The 16,027-nt window shown below is 37.8% G+C and overlaps 1 non-coding gene across 1 annotated transcript; it reads left to right on the forward strand.

Annotated features, from left to right (window-relative positions):
• Window positions 1-15,054: 15,054 nt before the first annotated feature.
• Window positions 15,055-15,214, forward strand: LOC121464092. Its single transcript, XR_005976493.1, has one exon. It is a non-coding gene; the product is annotated as a U1 spliceosomal RNA (small nuclear RNA).
• Window positions 15,215-16,027: the final 813 nt, after the last annotated feature.

A 16,027-nucleotide genomic window follows, 5' to 3' on the forward strand; every position in this document is an offset into this window, starting at 1 on the left:
GGCAAAAGATATTTGGATTACCAATCAAAATATTTCATTAAAGGGAAAGTGGTGTGATGTAATCAAGGGCCAAGCTAAGAGAAGATATTTCAGGCATACAAAATCCTACAGCGTTCATGGATCATATTGCTCTTCTTCCTGTCATTCCCCTTCTCTACATTCCTGAAGAAAGTATAGTAAACAGACCATGTACAATTGAAATATCTCTGAGTTTTATTAAAGCATGAATTAATGACCTCGCCAGATAAATTTGTCCAGTATTCTTTATTTTCAATATTTGACAGAACAGGAATTAAAGAAATTCCTACAAGGAAAGTATGTCTCCAATGTATTTTGTTCATTGATGCCCAGGTAAAGCCTATGTTTCTTGATTTGTGAACAGTAGCTGCCGAGGAAGTCTATTAGTTGCCTAGGCATCTGTTAGATACTAATAGAGGACCAGAGGACGCCTCTGCGTGAGAACACCATCAGAACGGTAGCTTTGATGCGGTCAGCCTCGGGATGACTTGTGTTGGCTTGGGAGATTTGCACTGCTGTGTTACACTGTCCCTCACTCTGAGATGCCCATGTCACTTCTAAACCAGACCCTAGGTGTAATTAAGTACTACCCTCCGCACGTCTCTCCTTTAAGGACATTTTTTTCACCATGATTTAGAATATGACAATTGGGTCAGATTAAAGCAGCAAATTGTGCCTATAAAATAAACCCCCGAAAATAGCAAGGTACTATAAAATTTTATAAAGGGAATAGTGCACATGCCTCCAATCCGATAAAACTTTTGTGAGCTGGGAGATTAACTGTGAAATAAAAATAAGCCAATACAGTATGTGCCACACATCCAGACCATAAACTGCATATTATTGTTTAGTGTAACTTTTATGTTCTCTCCCCAGTGACTCCCGAGTACCCTGAGAATACTCATGTAGCACAGAATTAATTAGCCTTCAAGGAAATTGGCTCAGGAGACAGTGGGCTCCTCTGTCAAGTGGAGGATATTGGGTGACAGTACTGGAATGTGATAGGATTTGTGCTTTGGGAGAGGTTCTGTGGTTCTTGCTTTCTCTAAACTGGCTTCCTTATTGGCTTGGTTTGTGTTAATGTCCTGTCTGTTGTAAAGGATGCAACAGATTTTCCAGGCTTTTGAAAGTTATCTGCTTCTCACTTAGAGTCACAGGGTTTTATGGCTACATGGCATTTTAACTCTCATTGATTCCAGCATCTCTTAAAAAAAAAAAAAAGAAAGAAGGAAATGGAAGTTAAAAGCATTAAGTGGCTTACTTGCATTCACGTGGGAAGTTAAGGGCACCACTCTGGTCTCCTTCAGAGATAATCACATATAGTTGTCCTTTTGCATTCTTATTACAATTGGAATATTATGAAGGAATACACGCCCCCTCTGAACACATAAAAATTCAAAAAGATAATTTGAAGTAAGTCATCTATCACTTTTACTACAATAGGTAGCCACTTTAAAACATTATACCATATTTCTTTTCTAGCTTTGTCTACGTAGATGAAGAAAATGAACACCTAATAACTTACCCTAAAAAATGAAGAATATCTTATTTTACTAAATTAATACATTTATTAGAAAGTTTGTCTCAAGTGATGAAACACTATTAAAAACGTGATTTTAAAGCTTTTATTTAAAATATTACTACTCTTTAAAACACGTTTCATTATTCTACAGTTGTTTGGTTCCTGGCTCAGAGACTAAGGTTGTTTAAAGTGAGAAAAATATGACTTGGAGAGACATGAAAAATGGCAGAAAATTAATGGAATGTAAATCTTTTTAATGTTTTATGTACATGGTTCGTTTTATGTGAACAGTTAAATAAAATTATCTGTGATATTATGCACTATTATACCAAATAAGGTTGGATGATATCATTTCAATATTAAAATAAATGCATGCTAGATATTTCATTCTTTGAGTTTGCTGTACTCTAAAAGGCATCCCAGTGTAGATCAATTTGTATCTTTACAACATTGTGAACTTCTAGGTCACCTATAGCATCCATTCATCTGTTTTTTTTTTTATTTGCACATGTAATTCAGTTCTTTCCATCTAATCATGTGACAACCCCCAGCATATGCAAATAGTAGAATGACGAATATGGCCTTGTATTTGCCTCCAAGGGGCTTATGATGTGATTGAAGGGGAAACTGAATGAAGAACTGCACCCATCATGGTGCAGAATCATAGGAAGGCATAACTATCCAGCCTCAAGGTCAAAGGCATAGCTATCCAACCTCAAGGTCAAAGAGAAGGGCAGTGGGGGTAAAGCAACTGCAGAGTCACTAAATAGTTCAAATATATGCCATGCTCAGAGAATACTAATATTGGATTAATAGAGACACTTTAAAGTTATTATTGAAAGAGAAATGCAGTTTTATTACTTTCATATACATAATTTGCTAATATGCTAATAAGGAATTGTCTAATAGACACCATGATGAACCCGCTTTAATGAATACATGAAAATAATTCTGTAATTAGTCTAATAATTTTGTGCAAATAAAAGCTGATGAAGTTTTTAAGTGTCTGAATATAATTTATTTTCTACAATGGGGCAAAAGTACATCTTAAAGGTAAAACAGCAAACAGCTTTTACATTTGCATGGTGGTTTCTCAGTTTTCCAAGTTAATGTTTTTTTTTTTTTAATTTTTAACAACTTACTTATTTGCATGTGTGTGCTTATCCTTACGTATGTGCAGGTGCCCACAGTGGCCAGAAGAGGGCAACAGATCCCCGGGGCCTAAGAGACAGGTGGTTGCTGAGTGGCATACTGAGCACTGTGCTCAGTTCCTCTGGAAGAGCAGTAAGTGCTCTTAATCACTGAGCCATCCTCCAGCCCTTCCAAGTTCAGAGTTTAAAAGAACACGATATTTGGATCTCACAATGAGTCCATTTCGTATATTAAGAGTTTTTAACCCCCATAGTATAAAAAAGAAGTCAAAAGTATTACAGAAGTTTAATGAGTTGCCCCACATTCCATAATTAGTAATGAATGAAACCATACCTAATACTTAGGCTCCTTGATTATTGATGTTTTTGTTGTATACTCTATTTTACACGATTGTTTTAGCACTATCTCTAATTTCCCTATTAGCAAGGGGGTGGAAACCCTTTGAAGTCTTGCCTTTTGTTCTGTAAGCTCAAGGAGAAATGGAGTCAAGGACCTGGATTATAGTCTCTGAAAATCCCCACATTATTATACTTACCTTGTCACTTCCTCAAAAATTGCACAAAGGCCACCAAGATCAATCTAGCGAATAGTTTTGTTTTTATGTTTTTAGGGTTAAGTTGGAAATTTCCACCTTCCAAACATACGACCATAGATCTTCAGTTATTAGCAAGCTGGGAATACTTAATTACATAAAGACGGCCATATGTTTGGAGAAATTGGAACATCACCCAAGACAGCATATGTTTCTAAGGAATATACCCCAGGAAGAAATCAATAACTTTTTTTTAATTCTTCCTTGTCTGCTTTTTGGGACGAAGGTAAAAAAGTTAACATAATAGAAGGTTTCAGCAATTTATGACTCTTCATTTAGCTATGAACATGGGAAATGACCATATCTGTTGCAAATCATAGTCATAAGAACACTGGAATGCATGCTAAGAATTTATGAAATTGACAAAATTGGAATGAAGTGATATGATAGGGTTTCATAGAAAAACATATACTCACAGAAGTCTCTCTTGGAAAAGCACAGGTTAAATAAAGCAACTTCCCCAAACGAGCAACTCAGAACCTCACTGCATCATTTCCTTATCGTTTTATTGAACTACTGTGAAGGCAAGATCTCCCCCTTCATATTTAGGAGCAAGATACAGAATAAAAAGCAACAGGCATGTCTCCTGTTCATCTGCGTCTTTTATATGGAAACTGTGACATGTATACTGAATCCAGCATTAGACTGCAGTTGCGTGCTGTGATTTTACTATATTCCTAGTAGCACTGTAAATTCCTTCACACAGAGCAAACCTTTTCTCAGACACTTAATACAAGACTTTCTCATCCATCTTATATGTCAAATTTGGAGGACCTGGCGGAGTTTATTACACTCCACCCTGAACAAAAGTATAACTTGGGTCTGAATACGAGAGAATGATCTATGATAGAATAGTACCCTGGTTGAAAAAAAATGGAAAGTTTGGCGATTACTGTAAAAACCTGCTCCAATGCTTCGCAGTATTTTTTAAGTCATAGGCACACGAATAACTGAAATTTCAGAGTTGGAAAAACCCAAGAAAAGTTGAGCTAATGAGTCCTCCCTCATCTCTCTTGAGGGCTGAGTTAGAAGCTGAGAGTGGAGCTGTGCCAAGGCAGACAGCCGCTGTAGAGGAAAGGAAAACCAAGAAACATTGTGTGGCCTCATGAAGTAGCGTAAATAAAGAATCAAATAAATGGAGCTCGAAACCCTGTTTCCCCACTGTTTCTTTGCTACCATATGAAGCGGAGTAACAGTTGTGGGGACACGGAATGGCAATACAACAATAGTAAAACTAATAGATCTTCTTGAATGAGAAGTTGAAAAAAGAAGGATTAGTGTCCGAGACTAGCAGGGAAAATGAAGACACTAGGGGTTCCTTTGAAAGCCAGGGAGAGCAATGCTGTAGGAAGAGCCTCTAGACATGGGCTTAAGAGATCAACTCTGAAAAACAGAAATGTTCTCAGTGAAAATAAAATAACCTGAAGTGGTGATGATTTTTTTTTAAAAAAATTATATCATACATGTAAGGAAATAGAAATATCAAGAGGAGAAACTTGTTCATGGCATATGTGGAATAATCTAGAAATTTATATTATAAGGTTATATGATATGATCTTAAAATGGCTATGACTGATGTGTTCAAGAAGCTGGGCATGGTGGCACTCTCTGTAATAGAGAGTCTGAGAAAGAAGTGACATGTGAGTTATAGTCCAGCCTGGGCTACAAAGTGAGTTCCACCCTGTCTCAAACATGAGACGAAAACTAGAAAAGAAATTGGGGGATTGTGTAGTGACCATAACCTGAGAAGAAAAAAGTGTTTAAAGAATCAAATAGAAATTGAAGAACCAAGTGATACAGAATCCTAAATTTATTACTAATTGTGTTTAACAGATTAGACACAGTCAAAATCAGAAGCAATCAAAACTGGGAAAGAGTTGGTTAGAATCTAAGCAACTGAACACCGAACATGAACACAAATGCAAAACAGAAAAGGAGAACAAGATATAAGGAATGCAGTGTAAATGTCTAGTGTTAATTTTTCTGAGCACAGAAGGAAAAGGGGAAACACTGTGGCAGATTCAAATGTCAAAGAAAAATGATAGTGTGTGCCTTGCAAAAATTATAGAAGCATGAGTTGCATGAAGAATACACACACACACACACACACACACACACACACACACACACTACGCCATGATAAAACTATTGACAACTAATGGGAAAAGTATATAGAAGTAGTGGAATGAAAACACAACCAGAGATAAAGATTATTTATTATTTTTAGGATAGCAACTATAGCACCAAGACTTGACATCCTAATAAGAAGGGTGTAAGCCAGAAGATAATGGAATTAAGCCTTAAAATAATTCTTTTAACAAGTAAAAGTGAAGACAACATAAACTCAGCTCAGACAGAAACTGAAGAAGTGTATCCCTGAAGCATGTACTAAGATATATATACAGGGAGATGCAGAAGAATTATAAAAATATGAAATGGAAAATCTGTGACTAAATATAAAACGTTTACCTACAAAGCAATAAGAACCAAATTTTGTGGGATTAAAATTTGTTTAGATTTAATGCAAAACAAACAGTAACATATTCACTCTTCATAGAGTATTAGACAAATTAAATATCACACACTGTACTCATGTTAGAAACTAGTATAAGGAATATTCTAGACTGTATTTAGTGCACATTTTTGGCTAGCCAATGAAACTATGGTAAATAATTTACTACTAAGAACTTAATGAAGGAAGCGATAATAAGTCATACCTCATTAATCTAAAAGAGAGAAGAAATAAGAGCAACTATATCTAATAGTGAATAAATGATAATATTTTATTTTAGGCATAAGTAAGTCATTGATCTTAGGTTAAAAAGCATCATTTTACCCAATGAACAAATAATTAAATTACCAAAAATTTCAGAGTATATTAAAATTAGTTCCAAATGATCTTAGTAAGACTCATTTTGAATATACAGACATGAAAATATTAAAATAATGAAAAAGGTGCCATCAAAATAGTCAAAAAAGTACAATTTTGTGACTTTGTAAGTATAAGAAAAATAGATTCTGAACTAAGAAACTCATTCACAGAAAAAGAACGTTTCCTAAAAAACTGTAAAATACCATCTAATTATTTCAGATAAAGTATGAACAGCAGACCAAAGATGCAATCCTACCAAGTTTATCTTAGTAAGCTTGTAGTTTATTGGGATCATGTACAGGAGTATTGGACCATGGATGAGTTTATTGGGATTATGTATAGGACTATAGGACCGTGGGTGACTCAAAAGCGGCTGTATAGTTAATAACCCTACCCCAGTATATCTGACGGTCATGAATACGTTCTCCTTATGTTCCTTATATGCCTTTTTGCGAATCTCTCCCCTCCCCAGCAATTAGTAGTACATATATAATGTTGGGAAGGGGTCTGTCAGCGTTATAAGTTTCAGGAACTTTCTGACTCTGGTAACTTTCATTTACTCCTCGAGTCCTCTAAGTTTCATGTATTTCTTAATTCTTAAGGGTCTTCTCTCTTCCTCCCAGAAGAGAATGTTTCCATTGGAAGAGATCTCTACACAACAGGCACAGTATACAAAGCAGATAGACGCCATGCTGGATATCCCTAATTCTCTTGTTTTAAACCATTTAAATAATTAAATGACAAAACAAAATGCAGACAAATACGTGATTGTAGTAAGTGACTTAAGGATACGTTCTCTATAACTGAACGTACTATCTGACAGGAAATATGTTGAAGATTCAGAAAAAAAATACTTAGCAAGTTTGATCTAGTAAACATTTATAGGGCTTTATACCCAACCATGAGAGAAGCAACCCTTCCATTCGATTAGCAACGGTGACCATATTAGTTTATGAGGCTAACCTCAGCAAATATCAAAAGTTTAAAATTATGCATAGTATAATGTCTGATTATGAAAATGTAGAAATATAACCCAAATGTCAACTAGAAAAAAGCCACAAGTTGCTTAAAAATATGAATATTACTTTCTATATAATCTGACCAAAAATGGTATCACAATGCTAATTCAAATTCTTGGACTTTCATTTCAATGAAGATATGTCTCTGGGACATGCAGGATGCAGCCAAAGCAGTGAATAAGAGAGATCTAGATATATTAAAATTCATATTCACAAAAGGAATAGCCAATTAAGTGACATTTATAATGCTTCCATCTTGACTAAGTGGAAAAACACAAAATAAAGACAGTAGGAAAGAATAATGGTAAGGTAGGGCATTACATGAAGGGAAAACAAATTTTTGATAGAAAAAAAATGAACACTGAAGTTTGGTTCTTTACAAATATTCACAAGTAGTCATAGAAAGATAAAATACACATGAATTATAAAGTAAAGATGAGTCTATTAATATCCAGACAAAGTTTACCAAAAGAAACAGAAGGAGAAGGAAAATCATGATGTATTGTTTAAAATCTTCCCATGAAGGAAATTACAAATTAAATGAATCTTCAGAATCCTTCCTGTAAAAAAAAAAAAATTAGTTGTTATTCTTAACTTAGAAAATGATTGATGGAAAATAAAGAACATCAGAATATTAATAGAATTAATAACTTAAGCATTATAAAAATTTAAAAAAGTGTTATAAAAAATAAGAAATTTAAAGCAAGATTTATTAGGATGAAGAAATTTAATTAAATCCATTTTAAACATATACCAGGCTATTTATGGATAATTTATAGGGGAAAATTTCTTTATAATTCTTATTAAATTTCAGTAAGTTTTTATGCTAGTGGGTAAAGGTACAAAGAGCTATATTTCAATTTTATTCCATTAGTAAAAGGTTTTTTTGATAAATGTTTGGCAATAAATTGTGCATTATTTTGTAATTCAGAAAACCCAGATTCTAATTTGGGCTTCAATTCTCTATGACCCTAAATAAGTAGCCAAGTGTTGCTGAACGTTTATCATCTAAGCAAGGAGCAGTTTGAGGCAAAAAGAAAAAGAAAAAGAAAAGAAAAGATTTATGATAAGCCTTATTCTGTTTCGGAGATATGATAAGCCACCTTTGAAAGTGGGGAGATAAGGAAGTTATAACAGTCAATGAGTTGTCATTGAAAGACCCTCGACGAGGACCTCTTTTCGGGAGGAGACCTGCCCAACGCCAAGGAACAGGCCGAGACCGCACGGATGCAAATCGCAAGAGTTTTATTGAGTAGACACAGGTACCTGTGGGCAGCAAGATCTCTCGGAAGATTTGCGCACCTGCCAACTGGAGGGCGGGCTTTTTATAGGGAAGAGCAAAAAGCAAGTTTACAGAAGCAAAAGCGTGGTTATCGATCGACCGGAATGAGGCGGGGGCATGAATGGTTTCCCCTCTTAGCATGGGTGTCAGCAAGAAGCAAGTTTACAGAAGCAAAAGCGTGGTTATCGGAATGCAGCGGGGGGCATGAAAGGTTTCCTCTCTCAGCATGGATGCCTGGCAACAATCATCCTGTTCCTATCTTATAGCTAACCTGCTTTGTTGACATCCTATCTTATTGACATCTTGCCTTGCAGTCTTCCTATCTCTATCTCCTGTTCTCTCAGGCACCTGGGATGTTCTAACGGGAGCAGGCTGGCTGCTGATCCGGAGATTTGTTTAAAACAAACAGGACGTTCCCCCAGGGAGCATGCTAGCTGCGGGTTTTGGGGAGGGGGTCTGTAGGGTCTTTCAGTCATAATTGTCACCAACCTAAGGGAACTCAGGAAGTCATCACTGGAGTGAGATAACCGACCACTTCCTCTGGATGGTGAGGCTCACAGGAGGCTTGCAGAAGTAGAAGGAATTCGTACTCATCCCGTGGGAAAGCCAGCAGACTGCAGAGACACAGCAGGTCACAGACTTAAGATGATCCTTTACTCAAATCCTTCTCCATGTTTTAAGTAATATCTCTAATTCATATACAGTTCCCATATTTCACAGAATTCTTTCTTTTCTCTTAAGAATGTCTCATGGGGCTGCAGAGATGGCATGGTAGTTAAGAGCATGTAATGCTCTTGCAGCAAGCTAGAGTCTGATTATCAGTATTTATGCCAGACAGTTTCCAAGGGCCTGTAGCTCTACCGCCAGTGGGTTCAGAATCCTCTGGCCCATGTGGGCACCTGCACTAATGTGCCCATCCCTCTTCACCTATACTTAAACATAAAGTAAAACTTTTAAAAAGGTACCAAGTGTCAAATATCATTTTTGTCTTGAGAATGTCAGGAGTGGGGAGTCTCTTCAGTTTTAGTATACACACCATCTCCTACTAACTTGTTGGCAGATGCATCTTCTAGCCGGTATCATTCTGCTGAGGAATTTTATTTTGAACACAGTGACATGAAGTTATTTCTACACATTTCTTTAAGCCTGTGGCTATTTCTCTTCTTGAACCTTCTACCTAAAAACATTTGGTGGGATCTTTAACTTGTTGATTTTCTTCTACTTCAGGTAAACCTTCTAGTCAATGCCACCAATACTGCATGATTTCCATGACAGAATTTCCATACATGTTATTCTCAGTCATTTGAGACTGCTGGGGCTACATGGTATACATTGTAGCTATATTTTACCAGGTGGTGTGGGAGTTCACTCATAACCAAAACCCATTACCAAGTGGCTCTCTTTAGGCACAATTCCCTTTCTAGTTTCAGGATTTAATGCGTTACTTTGATCAATGATTTCTATGTCTGTCCGTGGGGGGTGACAGACTTGGGAGTGTCAGAAACAGCTGTGTAGCAGATGCCTTTTAAAGAGTGAAGGGTGAGATTGTGATAAAATGGTCTGAGTGTGCTTTCTGTCTGCCTCCTGCTACTCTTGCCTGACAGTCGGAAAAAAAAGCAGACTATTTCACCAGCCTTCACGAACTGTTTGGCTAAGGTCCAGGGAGGGAGCTCATTTAAGGACTCAGGCATTCGTTTATCTTTCCTTTTTTTTTCCCTAGGTTATCTCTTGAGTGATATTTATATCTTATTGCTTATTTGCTGTAATTAAGGTAGCCATTATCCATTAGGGCCACCTTTCCTTGTTTGCTCAAGCGCTGATGTGCCTTTTTCCTTAAACACTCAATGGATAAGAATTCAGGTGGTTGCTGGATATATATCTATATACTAAAAAGGTTCAGATTGAGACATAAACATTTGTTTCATCCCAACAGTAATTATTACCAGAGTTTGGGGGTGAACACCTTGTCTCTCAGAGTCCCCACAAAATAAATGTGGCCTCTGGCTTCAATATGCAAATTAAAGAGATGACTGGTGAAGGTTAGAGAAAGAAAATTTAGTAAACATGGTCTTGATGGATAGAACAGATGAAGGGATTTAGTGACCCCAAATTTATCTTTATGGGGCTAATAAGGCCTTTCAGATTTTAAAGAAAAGGGAAGGAAAGAAATTGGGGTGTGACTGATATGGTGACATCTTGATAAGGCCAGGAATCTGACTGATCCTTTGGCTTTTGTCTTGTAAATTGTTCTGGAGAGTGCTTGAGGGGAGCACTCTGGCCACCTCAAATGGGCCACATCTGCCCTAGGAGAAAGCCTGAGCATCCTGGTGATTGAATTTGTTGGAGGGGGCAATCTGCTCTGATATTCCCCTTAGGTGCAGGTAGTTACCATCTGTGGTTGTAAAGATGCTTATTGATCAGTCTCCATATCCCTGGAATCCAAGATAACCACAGTAGAGAGTGGCTCAGTGCTGTGGTTGGACAAAAGTTTAAGGAGATGAAGTAGAGCCAGGAGGAGAAAAATGGATCTCGTTAGGCCAGCAATGGGTATCTTCTTCATGCTTTCTATTTTTTCCTGCTATTTTAATACAAAATGGATAATTATTGTTTTATATTAAGAAAATGTTGCTACAAAATTTTTATTTTTTTCTTGTTTCTTCTCCAAAGGACAATGGTCCAAGACTACTTTTATTTCCCCTATTCTTACTGCCTTCTATACCACTTCTTAATCTTTCCCAAATGTTATTTTTCATTGTCTCCCTGTTCCTACTTCTTATTAATATGTTTTCTGTGGTAGTTCAATAAAAATCAATCTTCTTTACAGGTGTCTGCTGTACTTCCTGAATCCTTCCTTAGCTTAGAGATTTCCAGCTCCCTGAGCATCTATACTGAGTTTCGTGTTCAATGCTGTATCTTTTATCCATCTTTTATTATATCATCCTCCTCCTAAAACATCAGTTTGGGCATACCTGTTCTTGATTCAGAACAGTTTTTTATAAAGCCCTCTTGTCACTTTAGGTGTGCAGAAGGTACATCTTCCTTGCGCTACAAGTCTGAGGCCTTGTCATCTCTTATCCTCATTGGAGAACTGCATCTTGGATGGTGGGAAGTCCTTGAACTGCAACTCTTCTGTGTGTTTTCCTGGGGTTCCTTTAACCTCATTACTGGAACTGACTAGGTGATCTTTACTATCTACAGGGTAAACTTTCTTATTTTGTCTGAATCTTTATAAGATTTGTGCATTTTTCTGTATAAGGACCTCAGAGATTTTACTAGAACATATCGAGAATTGTATCTGTCTCCATCAGTCCTGCTAGAACTCACTACCTAGCTCAATTCTCAGGTTCAGACCTTTAGCTCAGATCAGCAAATATTTTCTTTTCCTTGTCAGGGCAGACGTATTGCCCTTGTTCACATGTTTTATTTTCTCTTTTGTATCACCTCTAGTCTGTTTCCTCATCTCTAGGTATTTTCCTTAGCAATGTTCACCATGCCTTTGTGCGTGAAATAGTCCCTGAAGTGAGTGGATTATCTAGGCTACTTTTTCTGGTCTCAATAGTTGACAGTGTTATGAACTTCAGTTGCTTCATTAAATTTTCAGTTCTAGGAAACGAGTGTTTAAGTTCCAAGGTCTTTCCCCTTTGAATCGCCTGAAGTCCTGTCATTATTGTCCTTCATGCCCATGCTCCTTGTTCTCTCTGGACTGGTGGTGACACACCCACCTTTGGCTGCTTGGTTTTGCAGGAGGGGCAGGTGGTGGTTTTCTGCTGACTCACCAGGATTCAAGTTTAGTTGTTAGAATACTCTTAACAGTAGACATCTTATATTTGTGTTTGGAAATAGGTTTCTCATATTGCTGATAGTAGGCATAGGAGCTGTGGTTAAACCATTCCTCCTCCAACAGTAGGAAGCCACTTCATAATCTCATCTCCTTCCTTTTCCCAAGCCACAAGAGATGAGAGACAAATCTTTGATTAGTTCCTTCCTGACTCTGTAGCTTTCAAAAAGATCCAAAAGTCAAGTTGCTTTGCTAGACTTTATATTATTCACTTAGTATGTTTTATGCAAAACTCCAAATCTCTGGCTCTTGAACGGAATTGATTCAAGTTCTGTTCTTAGGTACTTCAGTTGATGCTAAGTCCTACTGGACTCCTGATAGCAGCCACAGTGTTTAGAGAGACAGATACTTGAGCTGACAGATATTTTGAGGACTAATGGTATAGGTTGCCATGTTTTTCTAATTGCTCAGTTCTTCAGTAAAAAATAATAGATTATAATTTAATACATCAGATTATCACAGAATCCATTACATAATTTTTGTATATATATATATATATGTGTGTGTGTGTGTGTGTGTGTGTGTGTGTGAGTGTATGAATGTGTGAACATTTCTATATGGGCCGGGGGATACACTCACCACTGTTTATGTGTGTAGAGGCCAGAGATTGATGTTGGTCATCTTCATTAATAGGTGTTCAGTTTATGTTTTAAACAGACTTCCCTAGGATCAATAGAGCCCAACAATGACTGGACTATCTGCCAATTCACTCTGAGGACTTGTCTGTCTTTTCCCTCCTCCCCATGCTGGGGTTAGAGATACATGCCTCTGTGCCCAGCTTTTATGTCGCAGCAGAGAATCTGAATTCAGATTAGCATGCTTCTGCAGCAGTCACTTTACTGAGACAAGATGCTTCACAGGTGTTCTCCCCATCGCTGCAACCATTTGGTTTTTTAGGATTATTTTGCCGACAGGAGCAATCAGGGCAATACTGCTTGTGATGTATGGCCTTCTTTGCCTACATAAAACCCAAATAACTGGAAGGAGATACCTGACTCATGTTGGGTCAGATGGAGTTGCTGTGATTAGAGGGAGAATTTCAAGACCCAGGCTAGTGGGAACTTGAGTGCTGGCTAAGTTAGATGTCAAGAATGTGAGTAAAGCATCTCTACTATCCTCAGAGGGAAGTCAGGGTCCATTTGCACAAATGTGAGAGCAGCGAAACCCAAGATGAGTGGAGAGTGATACAGGCAGAGAATTCTGCTGCCCCGTGTTCTCCTAGGCTTAGTTCTGATCTTGCTTCTGAGTCTTGACTGTATTTTCTCTTTCTGGGATTCATGGGATGAATGGCTTCTACAAGGTAACATACTCTGCCTATATTTTGTATAATTGCAAGAGTTTGTGTGAGTTCCTGTGACTTGACTTTGAAAGATTCCAAAGACACTTGTTTGCCTAATTAGCAATGTGAGATGTATAGTAAGCAAAGATGGAAAAGTGTTCTGGAAAGCAAAACAGAACCAAACAGACACAGATCCTGGGAGGACTTACCGGCTAGTATATGTACATCTCTTGTCTTGACACATTCTTTCTATGCGTCTTTATAGCTTTCTTCATTAGGCCAGGGCTATTAGTCTTGCCTATAATTCATTCCACTCAAACTGGAACATTTACGTTACCAGTACATTGATTTAGATATTGGTTACATTTGGGAATCAAAGTACTTTTTTATTTCCCCCTACTTTTAGAGATAGAAAGGGGATAGGAAAAAGACATCAGTTACCATGCTGACCATTTGATGTTCAGCCTCCATCTCCTCCTCATCACCAGTATCCTTTTCTCTGATGATTAGTCTATTTTATGACCCAAAAGTGCTTTTTCAATAAAGAAAAACAGGTCTGTGGAGAAGAAAATGATTGCTACTTGAACATTTTCTTCCAAATCTTTATCTGAGCAGAGAGATGTCACAAAAGCATGTTTCGTTAAAAGCTCCTACTTTAGGGCCTCACAAGCAACGAGAAAAGGTAGATGTTCCTCATTCAAATTACCCTTTCCATCATTTGTTGGAAATAAGGTTAGGGAAAACCAAACCAAACCATTTCTTTCTGTGTTGGTAAGTTTTCAGTCAGGGAAATGAAAATATAGGATTTACATAAATAGAAAAGCTACAAGAGCTGCCGTGAGCATGATGTACAAAGGAATGCATAGAAAGCTTAAAGAAACCACAGGAGGATGTGGAGTAGTTATCAAAACAAACATACCAGTTACCAGAACAGAATGGGAATATGGGCCAAGTTGCTCCGTCTGGAGATGGGTTTTGGGGAGAGGCACACTTGAGATGCTCCCTTGGCCAAAAAGAAACACGACCCAAGATACTGAGGGGTGAACAATTGGATTTCTCTTTCTCTGCCATATTCCAATATCTTTTATAGGTGAGTCTGTCTTGAATCAGTGAGCAGGGGTTCCAGTTTCTCAAGACAAAGTGCAGAGTAAGAGGGAAGGAGATGGTTCTGAGAACAAGCAAAGAAACTCCATGGTAATGGGACCCACAGGTGTGAGGCAGAAGAGTGAATCACCTGAGGGTTGGGGTCTGTGTGGGAGGTCCTGTGCAGGGCATGCTATGAATTTGGCCAGATAGCAAGGAGTTTCTGGTACCCATGTTGCTCAGAGGATCCTGTAGGTAGATAGAACTGGTAGAAACCTTTCCATCAGGAGTTTGGAATGGGTTGATACCAACGACAAGCTAGAAATAGGATATTTTCCAACATGGTTCACAAATTGAGAAACAAGGTAAGGTATATGTATTAATGTCATTGAGATGTATACATACCTAGAAGGGGAAATACCATGATGTGGACGATGGTTTTCCCAAGGCTAAGCCTGTTCATTGCACTCCAGGTGTGCTGATTGCCGTGATTTCCTCAAATCTGGCATGCTCCACTGCAGAATTTGTGAAAGTGGGAGATTGCATTTGCCCTCTGCTGTATTGAAAAATAAAAAAAAAAAAAAACTAACCAAAACTTTATTGAGAAGCAGACAAGATGCTAAGCAGGTAAAAGGTGCTTGCTGTTTGAGTGTGACAAACTGATTTTGATCCCTGGAACCCACAGAAAGGTGGAAGGTGAGAACCAACTCTAGAACTTGCCCTCTGACCTCCATACACATGCTGCGACACACGTATGTCTGTATTCACATGCCATGCACACACAAAATAATAATAAATAATTAAAAATTACTTAGAGACACCAAGAGGATGGCAAGCTAGGGAAGTGGGATTCTATGGAGTTCAGTCTAGAGGGAGTGTCTCCTTGTTGAATTTTCAGATTAAAGTTACTACCCTATAACCGTCATGACTTTGCTTACTTTCTCCTCTTTTTAATGGCTAAATGTATGGTCATGAGTACAACATGGACAAATAAGAAGAAAGAAAGAAAGAAAGAAAGAAAGAAAGAAAGAAAGAAAGAAAGAAAGAGAAAGAAAGGGTAGGAATTTGTGGTCACAGAGAAGTGTAAACGGGTGACGAAAAGAGAAGTCAGAGAGAAGGAAACAGGGAGCAGAGAACGACCCATGTCTAGAGCTTTTTCTTACAGCAATAACAACGACGATAACAATAACAAATAGAGCACTTCAGGGCCTGGAAAGCAGACGTAAAGCTTGAGCCTTGAATGAGCATCAAGAATGTGTAAACATGGTGAATGTTGCCTGGCATGGCAGGATAGCCTCATGGTCACAGCAGCTCAGGGGACCATGGCAGAAGTTGGCCCCAGGCTTCCTTAAGCATTTGAAACTAACAGG

This window comes from Microtus oregoni, unplaced genomic scaffold (assembly GCF_018167655.1).
Source record: "Microtus oregoni isolate MIOR12 unplaced genomic scaffold, Mior012 000027F_ref0000203, whole genome shotgun sequence".
NCBI lineage: Eukaryota > Metazoa > Chordata > Mammalia > Rodentia > Cricetidae > Microtus > Microtus oregoni.